Source organism: Centroberyx affinis, unplaced genomic scaffold, assembly GCF_046629955.1.
Source record: "Centroberyx affinis isolate AG114_WGS23_722 - 3 ecotype Tasmania unplaced genomic scaffold, CSIRO-AGI_Caff_v1 ptg001506l_1, whole genome shotgun sequence".
Lineage (NCBI taxonomy): Eukaryota > Metazoa > Chordata > Actinopteri > Beryciformes > Berycidae > Centroberyx > Centroberyx affinis.
In genome coordinates, this window is record NW_027279970.1 from 315,768 (window position 1) to 331,878 (window position 16,111).

Here is a 16,111-nt window from a genome sequence, read left to right on the forward strand (position 1 = left end):
TGCTGCTTGCCCCGTCTCTCTTTTACGTGCGGCTCTCTTCCTCTTCTCCCTGACTCCCTTCTCTCTCTTCCTCCTGCTGCTGCTTTAAGGCAAGGGGTGGAGAATCGGCGCTACAATGCGCTCTCTCTTGATGTTTCTCTCTCCTCCACCCTCTCTCTCGCTCACTCAGCTGAGAGACTGCCCTACTTCCTGCGCTGTCTCTGAAATGGGACACAGTCTCCTCTCTCTTCTTTTTGGTTTCTGTCGCTCTGCATGTCAGTGTACCCCAACGCTAAACTCTGAGCAGGGGATCATCAGCTTTGTCTCCCGCTCCCTCCCTCCCTCTCGCTTCTGCCGTCTCTCCCTCTCTCACTCATTCCTGCTCGCTTTCCCTTTCGCTGTCAGTGATTGACTGCACCTCCCATCCCTCTCTCCTCGTGCAGGGAGGAGTCTGCATATGGTGTGTGTGTGTGTGTGTGTGTAGGGGGTGGGGATGTGTGTGTGTCTGTGTGGGGGGTGCATGCATGTGTGTGTGTGTGTCAGTGTGTGTGTGGTGCAGCCTAGCTTGGCCCTGCCCCCCTGTGCCTCCAGTGGGAGTGTGTGCTCTTTGTCCTGTCAACCCAGTGCGAGGTGTGCTGCTTCCCTGTCAGCTGCTGCTGCTGCTGCCTCTGCTGTGGCCGGGACCGGGGATTGAAATCGCAGTCTGCCAGTCCAGGGCACGGACTCAGTTCAGCTGGGAGGCTAGGACTCATGCTACGGCTCAGATGGAAAATAGACTAAAAATATGAGGCTCGAGCTAAGAGCTTTGGCAAAGTGACTTGGCCAATGAGGCCAGCCAAAGGGTTGGTAGTAGTGAGACTGGAATGTGGGTGGGAGCTTTTTGCCATGCTCAATTTGAGCTTGGATTGGTAGACTGGCAGTGGAGATAGGGGAGAGGCTGAGGCTATTTCTAGAACTTACAGACTGGCACAGAAGGATAAGGGCCGGCCAGGCCACACCGATAAGGCAGGGTAGCAGGGGAGAGTTAGCTGAGAGGAGCCACAGCCGCTAATCTGCACGCCCTGCACGTCTGCAATGATGTCATCAAATATGACATCACCCTTACTCCTTATTCCCCCAACACACACACACACACACACACGCAAAGCATGTGTGCGTGTGTGTGTGAGCGTGCACCGGTGTACGTATGAAACACAAATTACTACAAAGTGGAATAGAGGAGGTTACAAGTGCTGAGTTTGGGCTTCCCATCCATTTACAGCACCGGTTGCAGGCACATTGCTAGGTTTGAAATTACCAACTCATTCTGTCAAGACACTTTGCTGATTCAATACTCAGCATGGGTTGAAGGACACACACCGCTGTAATGTGCAATACATGTGTGAACCTCGTCACACTCAAAGATGACACTCAAAATTCCATGAGTGCATCATTTGAAAAATATGTGCTATTTGTTGATAAAAAGGACAAGAGGCACAGTCTGAGTGCAGAGAGCTGTTTGAGAGGGTTCGTAAATGCACAATCAAAAACTAAACGTCTGACCCGGACACGACCCCGCTTACAATGACAGCACTCTCTATTCTCACTCTATTCAAAGTGAACATTATATGAGAATGGTCTGGTATCATCTCATCTCTGCTTCTCTTTTTAATTTCTGTCCCTATATCTATAATTCTCCCTATAGTGATGCTATGCAGTGCAATAACAGTCATCAGTAAAGAATGAGTCAGGAATCAGACTCAAAGAATCAGTCTCATGGCTGTTGACTGATGACGGTGGCAATAAAGTGATGGTGATAAAAGATATAAAAAATAGAGATATGCTTTCAGAGGAACAATCAACAGTTTGCCCAAGGTGGAGCTTGAGGAGATAAAGGGGAAAAGGAGGAGACAGCGACCAGATTGTCCATTGATTTCATAGTGTTTCCAATCAAGTTCTAGACACTTGGAGGACTACGTTTTTGTTCCTATCTGCTTTAATATGTAAATGAAAGCAATAATATATGAAGCGATGGGAGCAATGGCAGCGCACAGACTGAGATGTACCTTGGACTCTGGCGGTAACCCGACCACGTGCTCAAAGGAGGAGCTATAGGCAGTTCAATAGGAGAGCAGGCAGAGAGGTAAACAGGCATCCAGGCACCTTGTTTCTTGAGTGTTTGTTTCTAACTAGGTCAGACTGCACCAGCGGAGCCCCACTGTGCTGCTGTTACGACACATCTGCCTATCCCTCTCTTTCACTCGGTTAAACTCAGTTCACTCGGCTTTATTGATATGAGCATTACATGAAGAGTATCGCCAGATCTTCTAAAAACAATTGGTATACATAAAAAATAATGAACAAATATCAATAAACACCTGTCTCGTGTACATGCATGCGTGTGTGTGTGTGTGCATGTGTTACTGAATGAGGGTTGTGGCTTGCCCAGACCATTCATTGCAGGATGAGTATAAGAAGATCCATGTGTGGAGTTAGTGTTGATGTATAAAAAAGAAATAAAATTTAGGAAGAAACATTCAAATAAGACTTAAGAATAAAATTAGCACCAAAAAAAATAAAGAGTGCATGTTGGATGCAGGACGAAAATTACTCCTCCTCTCCTCTTAATTTAAAACTAGTTGCATTGGTGTGACTGGCAAAATCTACAATATTGACACAGAAGAACGATGCTGAAACAATACACTATAATAATTAATATAAGTGTACTGTAGCACTAAGCGCATTGGCAGTCAGTCAAAAATCAATGGGTCGAAATTCCTAGTCTGTGATAGGCTATTATTTATTTATTTTTTCAGATCAGATTATAATAAAAAGTGCATCTCTGACTCTCTCGCTACCTCACCTGTCATGAAGCGCCCACATAATCTTTTCTGTTTTGGTGGGCAGGACTTTTATCCGTCTTTTATCCTTTCCTTTCTGTGGCTAGGCTGTGGTCATTCAGTCTGTTTGGTCAGGATCTGTCTCTGCTTTATATCTCTTACAATGAAGAGATACTCTGTGAATTTGTATTAATGATTTAAGGCCAGATAGAAATAAAGGTTGTTTTGTGAGTTTTCAAGTGTTGGCAATAGTCAGATAGGCAGTTAAAGGAAAAATCCACCACCACTGTTATTTGAAAAATCAGTTATTTGCGATGTACCTTGCATTTCTGGACTAATTTTGATGTTTGGTGGTGTAATATTTTTCTCTCATGAATAACCTGCCAAGATGACATCAAATCAATATATTTCCAGCACACCTGCTGAAGTATAATAGGAGAAAAGGTTACAGCTGTCTAGTATAAAACATCAAATCCATAAGTTTTAGTGTCAGTCCCTCAGAATCAAAGAGAAAGTGCTTCTTTCTAGACTCACCATTTTTACACTGGCATTCAACCATACAGGGAGACAACCAACAGCTGAATGTAACAATCTCTTGCATGTTCTTTGGGGTTGTCCCAAAGCATTCTGGGACATGTAGTAAATCACTGACTAAAGTGAAAGCAGGTGAAGCAGGTTGAGGGAAAGTGGATACAACCAAAAAGTAAACACATCATTAATTAACTCTCTGAGGACTGATCTGAGGATGGATTTTTCTTTTAATGTGTGTTTAGTTTCTGAGATCTGAGCTTCCTTGGAAGATCATCCTTTTAGTGTTTTTAAAGTTTACTGTCAGGTCTCGGTTCTGGCTCTAGTAGGTCCAGATGCTACTGTAGCCCTTGTTCTGCGGTTAGCAGCAAAGGCATCTTCAACATTTTTTCCTGCTTGTTTAGGGTTAAGCCAGCAGATACAGATTGTTCCACCAGCCTTTAATGTAGACATTAAAGAGAGCTGGTGACGAGCTGCTTCCAAGAATCCTTTCCCTGGTGTGATATTGACCAATTTTACTCCACACTTTATACTGATTTTGATAATTAATGATACTTAATTAGTGTGTTTATGGTGTAAACATGATCAGTAGTGTTGTGACTTGGTGCTACTCCAGACATTGTGCCTGATAAGGAGAGACAGTGTTCAGGCATTGATGATGCCACACCTTCCCCAGGTTTTGTGGTTACGCAGATTCCTCTGTAGTTGTTAGGGTTTTCTTTTTCATTGTAATTTGGTAAGTGAGAAGCAGATTATTTTAAGATTAATTTAATTTAAGCTTTTCCTGGATTTGTTTCTGTTCATGATTTTGTCCGTTAGGTGAAATTTGCTCACCCAGTCTTTCAAAGTAATTATGTTGCTTAAATTACTCTAGCTCGGAACAAACAAGGTTGGTGATTTGTGTGTGATTATATTTCTGAATTTGACTTTGTAAGCATAGGCGCAGTTTGGGGGGGAGCAGGGGGTTCACTGCGCCCCCTAGCGGCCTTAGGTCAAAATGTATGAAACATAATTTAACATGCAATGTAATGCATTATCACTGTCACTGTCAGGTGTCAGTTGTTTGTTAGTGTGTGTCTGTGGTTTGATAGTGAAAACAGAGGAGAAGAGGTGGGGGTCCATGTCAGTGATTACATTGTCAACTTCACCAGTTCCAAGAGCTGAAGCAATATGTGAACCTCCCTAACAAGGCCATTGATTCTTGCCCATAAGCATATACAGATCTATGTAACAGAAAAGCAGTAGCCCTCTCCCAGTTTTGTTTAGAACATGGTCTGGTCTGTTTGAGTAGTGGTGTCTGTGATGTAGCCAATAGAGCTGACTGTCCAAACATATGGCTGTTGCAGCAAGATTCATTACATAAGACTCACTTCCTCATGCGTGGATGACCAGACGGGCATATGGGGCACATGGCCTGGGGCGCTGGACCACCAAGGGCCCCGGAACCCCCGGGTTAATGACAAACTTCAATTGGAAATTGCACCCATGCAGGCAAAATTATGTGATTATAGTGAATAGCAATCTGTTGTGAGCCCACACTAATGCTAACTGTTCAGATTCCTATTACTATTAATGTAAATGCAGCCTTTATCATATAATTTACTACTGGAGGGGGTTACAGTTAGAGACGATAATAGCCAATTCATTAAGCTTCCTCGTACCTCTCCAAAGGGCATGGCTGCCCATCATGCTAAAAGGCCAGGGGTAAGAGGGATGTGGCATGTTCTCTCCTCCTAATGACTAATGACAAGACAAAACCACTAGTAAGTCAGACCATCACTGAGGGAACGATGTGGAGATGCAAGTCCAGACAGCTCAGTTTATTTCTGCCTACACTTCCTTTCTGTGTCTGCGTTCCCTTGCTCTCGCCAAGACTCAGGTCACACCAGAGAAGAGAGCAACACCTGCTGTCCTCTCTGCTGCATACAGGGTCAGCCATTCTACTGGTCCTTCAGGCTGTGGTGGTGGCACAGGTGGGCTCATCTCATCTCGAATCTTGTTTCTTTTATTTCACTTCCTTGGAGAACTCAACACCCTCCTCACCCCTCATTCTTCTAGGTGACCTCAAACTCCCAAACTTCATAGCGGTTCAATTCTATTGAACTATTTCTATTATTTATTTCCTTTCAGCTTTTGATTCCAACCTTTCTGAATCTCTTCCTACTCACAAAGTTGGCAAGAGGCTTCTCCAGGGCCTGGTCCACTACTCCATGTATCCCTTACCCCTCTTCATGTTTCTGACCACCACCATTTCATACACGACTAACTGTAACCTGTGGTCTCTCTGTCCTTCCTCCCTTTCATCCTCTGCCCTCTCCTCACTCCTCCTCACACTAGACTCTTTTTTGTCTCTCTCCACTGACTCTGCCACCTCCACACATCCATCTGCTCCCTCATGCTCTTTTGACCCCCTCTGTCTTCTCTCCTCTAAACCTGCCCGCCTGTCCCCGCCTGCCCTTTGGTTTCCTGAAGCTTTGCAAATCGAATGTACAACCCTTCAGCCAGCAGGGAAAAAAAGGGCAAGATACTGACTTGTCAGATGACCTCTCCCACTTTCAAATTCTCCCCTCCTTCTCTGCATCCAACTCTAGCTCCAGCTGTCTCAACCTTTTACCACTCTAAAAAACAATCTTCTGATTCTAAACCCCAGAAACTTTTCTCTATCTTCTCTCCGCTCAGTCCCTCTCCACCTACTGCTTCCTCTTATTCTGCAGAAGATTTTGTCACCTACTTTGAAAAGACAATTGACGACATCTGTGGTTACTTCTCCCAGCTATCCTCTAGTCCTCCCTCTAAGCTGCCTTCAAGTCAGCTAGAGTTACTCATCTTCTTAGCAAAACCTATCCATGTGACATTAAAAATACAGGCCAGTATTGTTCCTCTTTTTCCTCTGATAAACTCTTGAATGTGCAGCCACAAAACAAACTCTGACAAGATCTCTCATAGAAAAACCTGTTGGACGCCAACAAGTCTAACTTCAAGATGGCAATCATTGTTTTCCTACCATTGCCATGCCAATGAGTCTCAGCTTGAGGCTTGCTTGTCTAGCTGACATCTCCAGTTGGATGTCTGCCCATCACCTCAAACTCGGCAAGACTGATCTGCTCTTTCTCTGGCAGATCCTGCCCTCTACAAGTCCTCTCTATCACCATTGATAAGACCATGACTCCAAGGTGTGATACTGGACAAATGCTGATGTCGAAGGAATGCTGAATTCAAAACTCTGGTGCTGGCGTATAAGGCGGCGAAAGGGAGGCTCCACCTGAACTCCCCACTCCAGTCAAAACAGCAGAGTCACTCCCCATCTTCTGTCGTAGGCTGAAAACTCATCTCTTCAAGAAGTTCCTCACATCACCCTCTCACCACTGAATCAGGTCCCCTCCCCCACATCTTCCTCCTTCACTTGCTCTAATTTGCTCTCATCAAAAATAAATATAATAAATCTACCTCTCTCCTCAGGTCTTATTTCATATATTTTCCTAGCACTTCAATCTAACAGGATCATTCTTTGGTTGCATATTGTCAGGGCACTATGTCTCTGACACTTGCACTACTTACTATCGGTTGCTTGTAATGATGGTGATCTGGATGGTGGAACTGAAGCTCATTCTACTCTTCCACTCTGGATAAGAGTGTCAGCTAAATGCTTAATATGTCAGATGCAAATGTAAACCTTGGTAAAATAGAAGGTCGAGAATTTTGCTGTGTCATGTCGGAATAAAAGGCCTGGCTGACTCCCTTCACAAAGATTACACAGAGAGAGAGAGGGGGAGAAAATGAGAGAAAGAGAGGGTGAGCAGTAAAGTGGCATAGAGATAGGCCTGTTAGTGAAGTGGAAGTGGTGAGAAAGCATCTAGAGTCATCACCATGGCGATTTAGTGGGTCTGCAAGAGTCACTGAGTACCATCTGGACTGTCACTGCCACTGAACTCTTTTCAGCTGGATGCGTGTGCGTGTGCGAGTGAGTGTGTGAGTGTGTGTGTACACTCTTCTCTACTCTTTCCCACTTTACCTTTACTCCTACAGTATTTTTTATAGAGTGAGATCAAGTGTCCTTTGAATTCTGATACAGACAATAGTGTTTCAAGTACATAGTAAATAATATTGGTGCATATTAAAAATTATAAAGCCTGTGACCGGAGTAGATTAAAGTGAGGGATGAATGAGTAAATGAGTGTTTGCATGTGCACTGAGCAGTTCTTTAAAGGGCTGAGCAGGGCACTGCTTTGATGGGGCGCTCAGTATTCCTGTCACGCCCGAGGCCCTATCCATTAGAGCTCATTACCCGAGGAGAGGATGAAAAAGAGGAGACCCTCAGCCACGCTTGTCCCCACCCACAGCAGCCCCAGCAGGGTTAAACATCAACCGAGGCACCTGACCCCGCCAGCTGGGCAGGTGTCAACACCACGGGGACGGCTCCTGGAGTGGTTCTGCGGCAAATTAGGCAGATACTGTCGTAAAGTAGTCCTACTAGCCCAATGTACAGCAAAGCTCCATGGGATATGTTGATACGACAAGCTCCTAGTCTGAGTTGGTACACCGTATATCTTTGTTACCGGGCTGATAGTGTGTCCGTCCGTTTATCAAATCAATCACTGCTGCCTCTAATAAGAATGAAAATCTGTTCTTTTCCTCATATTGGTCACGCCTTTAAAAAATTAAATATTTATTAAAGAAACAAAGCTGTGATGGATTCAGCTTTGAATGCATTACTATGACAACAGCTCTATTGCTCCATTTTGTTGTGGGTGTGTGGGTGGGGGGCAGAAAGACGCACATTTTCTCCCAGCAAATGAGGGAGTAAATGCAGGCAAGTGGCCTGTTTTCTAACAGTGCTGACCTTAGTAGTGCAATGGAGGCCATGTGAAATCTAATTGCAGACTAACATATTATTGTGTCACCTTAATTCGCACAGCTCTCTGAGTTTGTGAGAAGGACTATGCTTTCAGCTTTTGTTAGCTGAATCTGAATGGGTCAAATGGATTTTTTGTGTGCATACATTCAATTACTGCATCACTTCATCTGTTCAGCTTAAGAGATTTAGAAACAAGACTTTAATGTAGCCTAATCATCTTAATAGATTAATGGTGTGGTCTTAGCCCTGGCTATCGGTCTATGTGTGTCTATTTACGCCATAACCTATTGGCCTTTCTATCCAGGCAGGAGTCATTTCACTTTCAAGTCAATGAATTAAAATGACCAAATAGAAACTCCAACTACACCACAGTTACACTCAGTTATTTCTGTAATTGGTTGGACATGACAAACCCCTCATGTCAAAGGTTTTTCTGTATTTAAATTCTGAAGAAAGGTATTTTAGAGCTATTTTAATAACAACAATTAACAACAAAACACAAAGGCTCAATCCACTGTATCAGTGAACATTTTTTGACACTTGGAAACACACTCATAAAAATGTCTCCCTGGCAAGTGCTAACCTTTCTCCAGGTTAGTGCTGATGCTCTTTGCTGCTCTATGAGTGGGGCTGAACTACCAAGACAAGCAGTGACCATGAAATAACAGTAATGCCCACTGCTAATGCACCAAACCAACTTCTACAGGAGAATGAGTTTGTCCCTGATGGTTTAGTTAGGGCCTTTCTGTACCAGAGCCTCTTACCTTGGATAGCAGTTTACAAAAATCATTCAGTTCACTCTCTACACTCTGGCGGGACACATTAGCATACAAAACCCATACACTCACACTTTTGTGCTGGGACTTCAAAACTGAATAACCAAAAGAAATCTCTGTCCTTGAAGTAGATGAAGAGCACTCTATCCATGAGAGCAGGACAAATCAATCTTTTAATAACAACAGCTACCTCTGCTTAAGCACCTTAACAACCCCATCACACTACTCTTGAATTAATGAATTCCTCATTATAATCTCGAATAGGAGAGATATTACTGGGAAGCCTGATAATCACAAACAAATTAGAGGCATGAAGTTTGAAGATGTTATTGAGCAGTGACGCCATCTTATCCGTATGGGAGACAGCTTAACAAAGCACAGTGGTAGGTGCAGCCCGCTCTGTGCAACCCATTAGTACACTGAGAACTCTGTTTCATCTACACCAAATCATGCTGATGCATTATAAATGAGATGGCGAGAGAGGAGAGATGCAACGGAGAGAAGAAGAGAGATCCTGGCCTTTTTCTTGGTTGAGAGAGAAACACTCTTCCTCTACCTAATTATATTGTCGCAATGAGCATGATGAAAACACTGCTGTTGTTTTTCTTCAGAATGGCAGATTTGTAACTGGGTCTTTGATTGTTGTCATTGCTAAGTCATTAAACATTATCAGTTTGGATAGTGTCCAGCTCCATATCCTGACCATGTGTGTGCATATAGTGTGCTGTTAATCATCATGGACAAACAATGAAACAATGCAACAACGCGTGACCATGTTGTCAATGGATGAAAAAAAGAAGGAGGCAACAGCTGAATGGATCAATAATCCATTCATCAGTTCCCTCATGACAAATGAGTCAGAGAGTGTTTGTATCCTTGTATGTGTGCACATGAGTGTGTGTGTGTGTGTGTGGGTGGTGGATGGGGGAGTAAGTGTGTGTGTACATGTGATCAATAAGCATGTGACGGTGTAGGCTCATGGTGATTTCTCCTTTGATCCCCCATTCAGCATCAGGGTGAGGAGTACTGGTGGAACGACTGGACAGAAGGAGAATTAAACGACAGGAGGAAGGGGAAAGAAGAGGAAAACGAGGAAAGAACACAGGGACGGGGGGGTATAAGCAAATGATGACAAATGTGAAGAAGGGAACAAGAGGAGGGGCGCGGAGGAGGAGAATGTTGGTGCAGCGGCATGAAATGATGTAGAGAAGGCAGAGAGAGGAGAGAACAGTGAGCAGTGGATTGGGTTTAATCTACCAGAGAACTCCAGCTCCAAACAACACTAATGACACATAACTATCACTAAGAGAGAAGAAGCAGGGAGGACAGAGGAGTGAAAGGGAGGGAGGGGCGAAGACAGAGATGGGTAGAAGGGATAGAAGGTATAGAAAGGACTGCAACTGGAAGGACTAATGAGAGAAAAAAAAACACAGATGGACGACAGAGACAAATGAAATAGATAAAAGAGCAAGAATAGGAGAAAAGAAGCAGGGGCATAGAATAGGGAGGTTTGATGGAGGTTGGGGGTTGGAAGAGAAAGAAAGTGAATGAGCAAGTGAGATAGAGGGAGATGGGGGGGGGGGGGGGGGTATTACAGTCAGACCACCTGGGGAATGTTCACTGAATTTAATAACTCTAAATGTCATCACTTTATTGGATTTATGGATGAATGTCTCTCTCTCTGTATGCATGCCTCTCTCTCTCTCTCTCTCTCTCTCTCTCTCTCATACACACACACACACACACACACACACACTTGAGTACCCCCACCTGCAACAATTACCATGGTGGTCATTAGTATTGCTTTATGTGGGGGTGATGGAGGGTCTGCACTGAGGGCTCAAGACTCCTGTTACAGGCAGCCTTTCTGAGTCAGCTGGGAGCGCTTTTCGCAACACGCTGAGAGCATTGCTTCACATTTAACATGCTACACAAAGCAAAACACACAAAGCAAATGCGCTGAGCAGACTGTCTGACTGAGAAGACTGCAACTGGGGAGAGGAACTGGGAAGGAAATAAGGAAGTAATAAATCGCATCGGCCATTTTATCCTTCTGCTGTGATTCAGAGCTTAAGTCTCTGAGTGACGGTAGAAAAAAGGTTTACTGCTGTGATACAGAAGCAATCTTTCCATAAAAAGGCATGAGTCATTAGTGCACACAGTGCTGAGAACTGCACTCACTCAAACACACACACACACACAGACACACACATATAGAGACAAACACAAACTTCAGTCCATCCTAACAGAGGGATGCTTCCCACACAGCAAGTAAGCTACTGCTAGAATAGGTACTGCAAAGCCCCCACACACACACACACATACACACATACACACACACACATGTAATCACATAATCAGGTTAAATCCAATCACATTGGACCACTGCAATTTTCACTGCATCCATACAGACAAATATTCACATTACAGAGAAAGGGGCTGGATAGATGGAGAGGGAGGCACTGTAGACAGCCATAATGTCAAAATGATTTGGGTATTGAGTGAAGCTGCAGAGGAAAGAGACACCAGGTAAAGCGTGGGTGTTTGTGTGTATAAAACGGAGGGCGATACTTTGTTGGTGCGGCAGCGCAGTGTGAGCCCAGAAGGAGCATTGCACTGTCAACATCAGTCATGATCCATTACGCACGCACACACACACACACACACACACACACAAATATACACTTGTACATGTACGTTTCCCCTAGTGTCTCTTCCCTCCACTGCATCAGTTAATACTCAAATCATTTTTTGACATCATCGCCATGGCTGTCTATGGTACTATACCCTCACATCAAACTTTGTCTCTCTGTCTTCACACACACACACACACATTCACACACACACACACACACACACACACACACACACACACACACACACACACACACACACACACACACTTAGCTCAACTGAAGCATTTCTGCTTGTGTGCTTAATGAGACAAAGACCGTGCAGAGATGGCCCTGCATTACAATAGCCAGCGACATCTGGCATGATGCAACGGAGAGGAAAGCAGCATAGAGAGAAGGGAGAAGGTGGGGAGAGAGAAGAGAAGGAGCGAGAGAGGGAGACACGACTGAAAATAACATAGCACTGGATAATAATTAAGATCCGACTACTACAGACAGTTTCCAAGTGCTTACATACATTTAATGCAGCAGATTAAGTCTAATGAGTGCTGCTAATGTGGCAAGCACAGTGTGAGACTCAAGTTTCCATGCAGATCTATATTGCAGTCCGCATTCTGGGAACCATTAGACGCAGCAGTTTATAGAAAGCCTATGGAGTGTGAGAATTGACCTCAGCTTCCTTTTGTCAGTGAAGGTCCATTAGTGACTCCCCCCACGTGCACAAACACACACAAACAAACACATGCACACACACACACACACACACACACTAATCGGTTCCTGTGCAGTGGTGACAGTATGCTACAGCTGCTTACTGCTAGTGAATAAAACATTGACATTCACAGTGACAGAATTCACAAAGTCCACAGTGTATCCTACACTACACAAACTACAGTATGCTATCAATTAATCTGTGTGATCAACTGGAGTAGAAAACACATACAGACTCTACCTTGTAGTGCTGTCATCGGTGTTTTCAGCAGCGTCAATGGAAGTGGGATTATGTTGACCTGGCATTCAGACTGAATGGCCATTTCGTCTTTGCAAAGACAATATGTTGGTTAAGAGGGTGACTTCAACAAATATTATTCTGCAGAAACGGCAACAAAAAACCGGTTCAAACTTTAGTCCCGCCCACAAAGGCCCTGATTGTTTCTCCGAGCTACAACAAGCTAGACTAGAACAAGACTCTCTGAATCGCTCAACAAAATCTGGAGAGTGGGCGGGACGTGATTCAGGAGTCTGGAACCAGGCTAGGATTATGTGTCTGTGTGTGTGTGTGTGTGTGTGTGTGTGTGTGTGTGTGTATACAGCAGTGGTGTCCAGCGCCTTGGAGTGAGCTCAGAGAGATGAGGTTTTGTATAAATGTGACACAAATAAAGCTAAAAACTTCTGTATTCAATAGCATTCAATGACATGGTATGATCTGTATTTTGTGTTATTGTTTGTGTTTGTTTTTTACATTGTGCATGTGTGTGAGTGTGTTTGTGTGTGTGTGTGTGTGTGTGTGTGTGCTGCACTGTATTTAGCTGTGTATTGGGTTGCTGAGTATTCCCCTTCCATGCCCAGACGATTGATTGTGGGGTGAGTATCAGCATCAGTATCATAGTAGTGTGTGGAGTGAAGTGTTAATGTATAAAAGTAAATAATATACTGTATGTATAAAATTCGCTGTATAACTTCATGTATAAATATATATTAAATTTAAGCAGAAACACTCAAATAATGTGTTTGTTTGATTGTGTGTGTGTGTGTGTGTGTGTGTGTGTGTGTTTTCACATGTTGCTGTGTGCCTGCTCTGCTGTCTATGGGAGCGTTCAGTGTCCAGCCTCTGATTAGCAAAGATGAATATTTCATCTCAGAGGTCCAGCTGCTCTTCATCTACAGGCCGTTCTCCTGAGAAGGGGCCTAACACTGTCATCACAGCTAGTGGCACAGACTGGGAATGTAAGCGTGTTTTTACTGTGTAGTAAGTAGCATAGAAACTGTGAATGTACGTATACGTATATACATAACAAGTTAGGGATGAAGAGTGAATGTTTGTGTTTATGTGCAGTACAATGAATTCTGCATACTCCCTGGATGAATATAGGCATGTACTGCATCTCTCATGTTCAAGGCTGCGCATCTGCACGCCAGGGACTTTTCAGAGCCCAGGATTCCACATCTCCCTCCCTCTTCCCTCCCTCCCTCCCTCCGTCCCGTCTCATCATCTCTCTCTCTCCTCCTCTGCCAGTTCCCAAGCCTGTCTTCTTCTCCAGTGTTTTCTGCCCTGTGGGGAGGCTGCTCCCCGGCTGACAGGGAGTGTCACCGACTCCTCTCACAGCACATTACTTTCTCATTCTCCCTCTCTTTCTCTCGCTCTCACTCTCTCACTCTCTTTCACACACACACACACACACACACACACACGCATGGATCTTGCTAATGGCACAAACTGTACCAGGGAGAGGGAATGTATCAAAGTGTCTTCTCACATCCCCAGACAGTAGAAGAAGAGAGAAATGCCACTCTGGTGGTATCACTCTTTTGGATATTTATATGGGCTAGGGATGGAAATAGTAGCGCGCATGTGTGTGTGTGTGTGTGTGTGTGTGTGTGTGTGTGTGTGTCTGTGTGTATGCGTTTCTGTGTTATACCCTGCGAGATAAGACACCTCCTGGACATTCCAATTTCCCGTCCGATATTTGCCTTCTTCACTGAGCGCTTTATCAGAGGGAAACACATAAATGCTGATAAGTTTGGTAACCTTACTACTGTTTGAGAATAGAGAGAAAAGGAGCGGGTGGCGAGGATGAAATGGGAGGGGGATGAGTTTGAAATTGACAAAACGGGGGGGCTGGAAAGATAAAAAGATAGCTGTAGATAAAGTGGGTAGTAGCACGAGAGGGAATGAAGAAAGACAGTGGGACAAAAAAAAGGGTGAGGAAGCATGAGCTCATTTTGTCCCGACGATGCCAGAGGAACAGTTCACCATGTTCCACCCTGAACAATCGGTGGTGTTCCCTTGTGATAGTTTGACAGTGATGTTAATGCCTCATTAAAAGTATGGAGAGAGGCAGGAACTCGGCTCCAAGTTCTGAACCAAAGCCATGGAACATCTCCTCAAACACAGTACCTCCATTAATTAAACCCCACAGATGGACACCTTGGCTTATTTCCAAAGGCAGCGGAGATAGGCTAAACGTGCCAGGCTCCATAGCTGTTGCTGGAGGATACGGGGAAAGATTGACAATCAGAAATCGCGAGTGAGCAGGCGATGCAATTACAAGCCAACTTAGCATGGTCTGGAATTCTAATTGACATCGTTAGGCAAGTGCAAATGTTTGCTAAGCAGCTAACCTCCTGAGGAAATTATGGGAACTTATTAAAAACTGGCAATTATCACAATTGCACTATCATGCCTGGGGCGAGACAGCATCACATGGATAGCGCTGGAGGGAGAAGACTCCACACAGATCTGTATGGATCAGATTCCAAAGATGGCAGGGATTGATAGAAATCTTGAGTGTGTGGCATCATGGTGAGACAAACCTGTGAGTGTCAGATGTCTGACAGTTACACATAAATCACATTTCTACAATATGAGCACAAACACATGCAAGGATGCACAGCCCTCATTTAAGTAACACAACAGCAGACAATGCCATGACTCAAGGTGGGGAGAGCAGATCCATCATGTGAGAGAGGGAGAAAGAGAGAGAGAGAGAGAGAGAGATGGAGAGAGAGAGAGATTAGACGTGACAGATTGGAGAGTGAGGATTCACTGGTTTTCACAATACAACGGCAACACAAGCATGTCAACACTGACCTCAATAACCAGCCATCAGTCAGAGAGATGCATCCAAACAGAACAGACATATGGACAATTCCAAACACACCCACACACCCGCACATGGCAACACACACACACACACACACACATACACACACACAGACACACACACACACAAGCACCTACCTGTCATTGTCGACACTCCTGAAGCCAGGAAGGATGTGTCTGAAGCTGGAATTGCGGTCAAGTTTGGGTTGACTCTTGGTCCGCTTTATCGAGCCCTTCAACCTTCGACTTAGAAAGCCCTGAGAGGGAGAGGGGGAGAGAGAGAGAGAGAAATGTCAGTGGTACATAGTCAGTAGTTTATAAGGGAACTCTCTGGGATTAAATAAGCTCAATTCGGCTGCAGTACAGCACATAATCCACACATTTACCCTCCACATCCTAAATTTAGAGATAGCGAATGAAAAGGGTAATGAATGAGTACAGACTGTCATATCACAATGAGAGAGATGTTCAAGGTCTGGAAGGTCAGGACAAGGTCAAACACATTGTGTTGCCTCAATACAAACAGACAAAACTACCAGCAACATCAAACACATTTGCTGCTAGAGGCTTGAAAAAAGAAGATTCTCTCAAAGAGCACAGACATAAAAAAGTAAGCGAGTAAAATTTATGGCAGAAAGGGAGATCATTTCCTATAGCTCTCTTGCCAGCGGTGTTTGAGGCAATGCTGCTCAAGTAAC

The 16,111-nt window shown here is 44.3% G+C and overlaps 1 protein-coding gene across 2 annotated transcripts in view; it reads right to left on the reverse strand.

Annotated features, from left to right (window-relative positions):
• The window catches only part of LOC139650528 (disabled homolog 2-interacting protein-like), a 74,245-nt gene extending 58,572 nt beyond the window's left edge, over window positions 1-15,673 (reverse strand). For both annotated transcript variants that reach the window (XM_071527225.1, XM_071527224.1), the window contains exon 1: window positions 15,552-15,673. The gene's annotated coding sequence lies outside the window, so the exon portion shown is untranslated. The remainder of the gene's footprint in view (window positions 1-15,551) is intronic.
• Window positions 15,674-16,111: the final 438 nt, after the last annotated feature.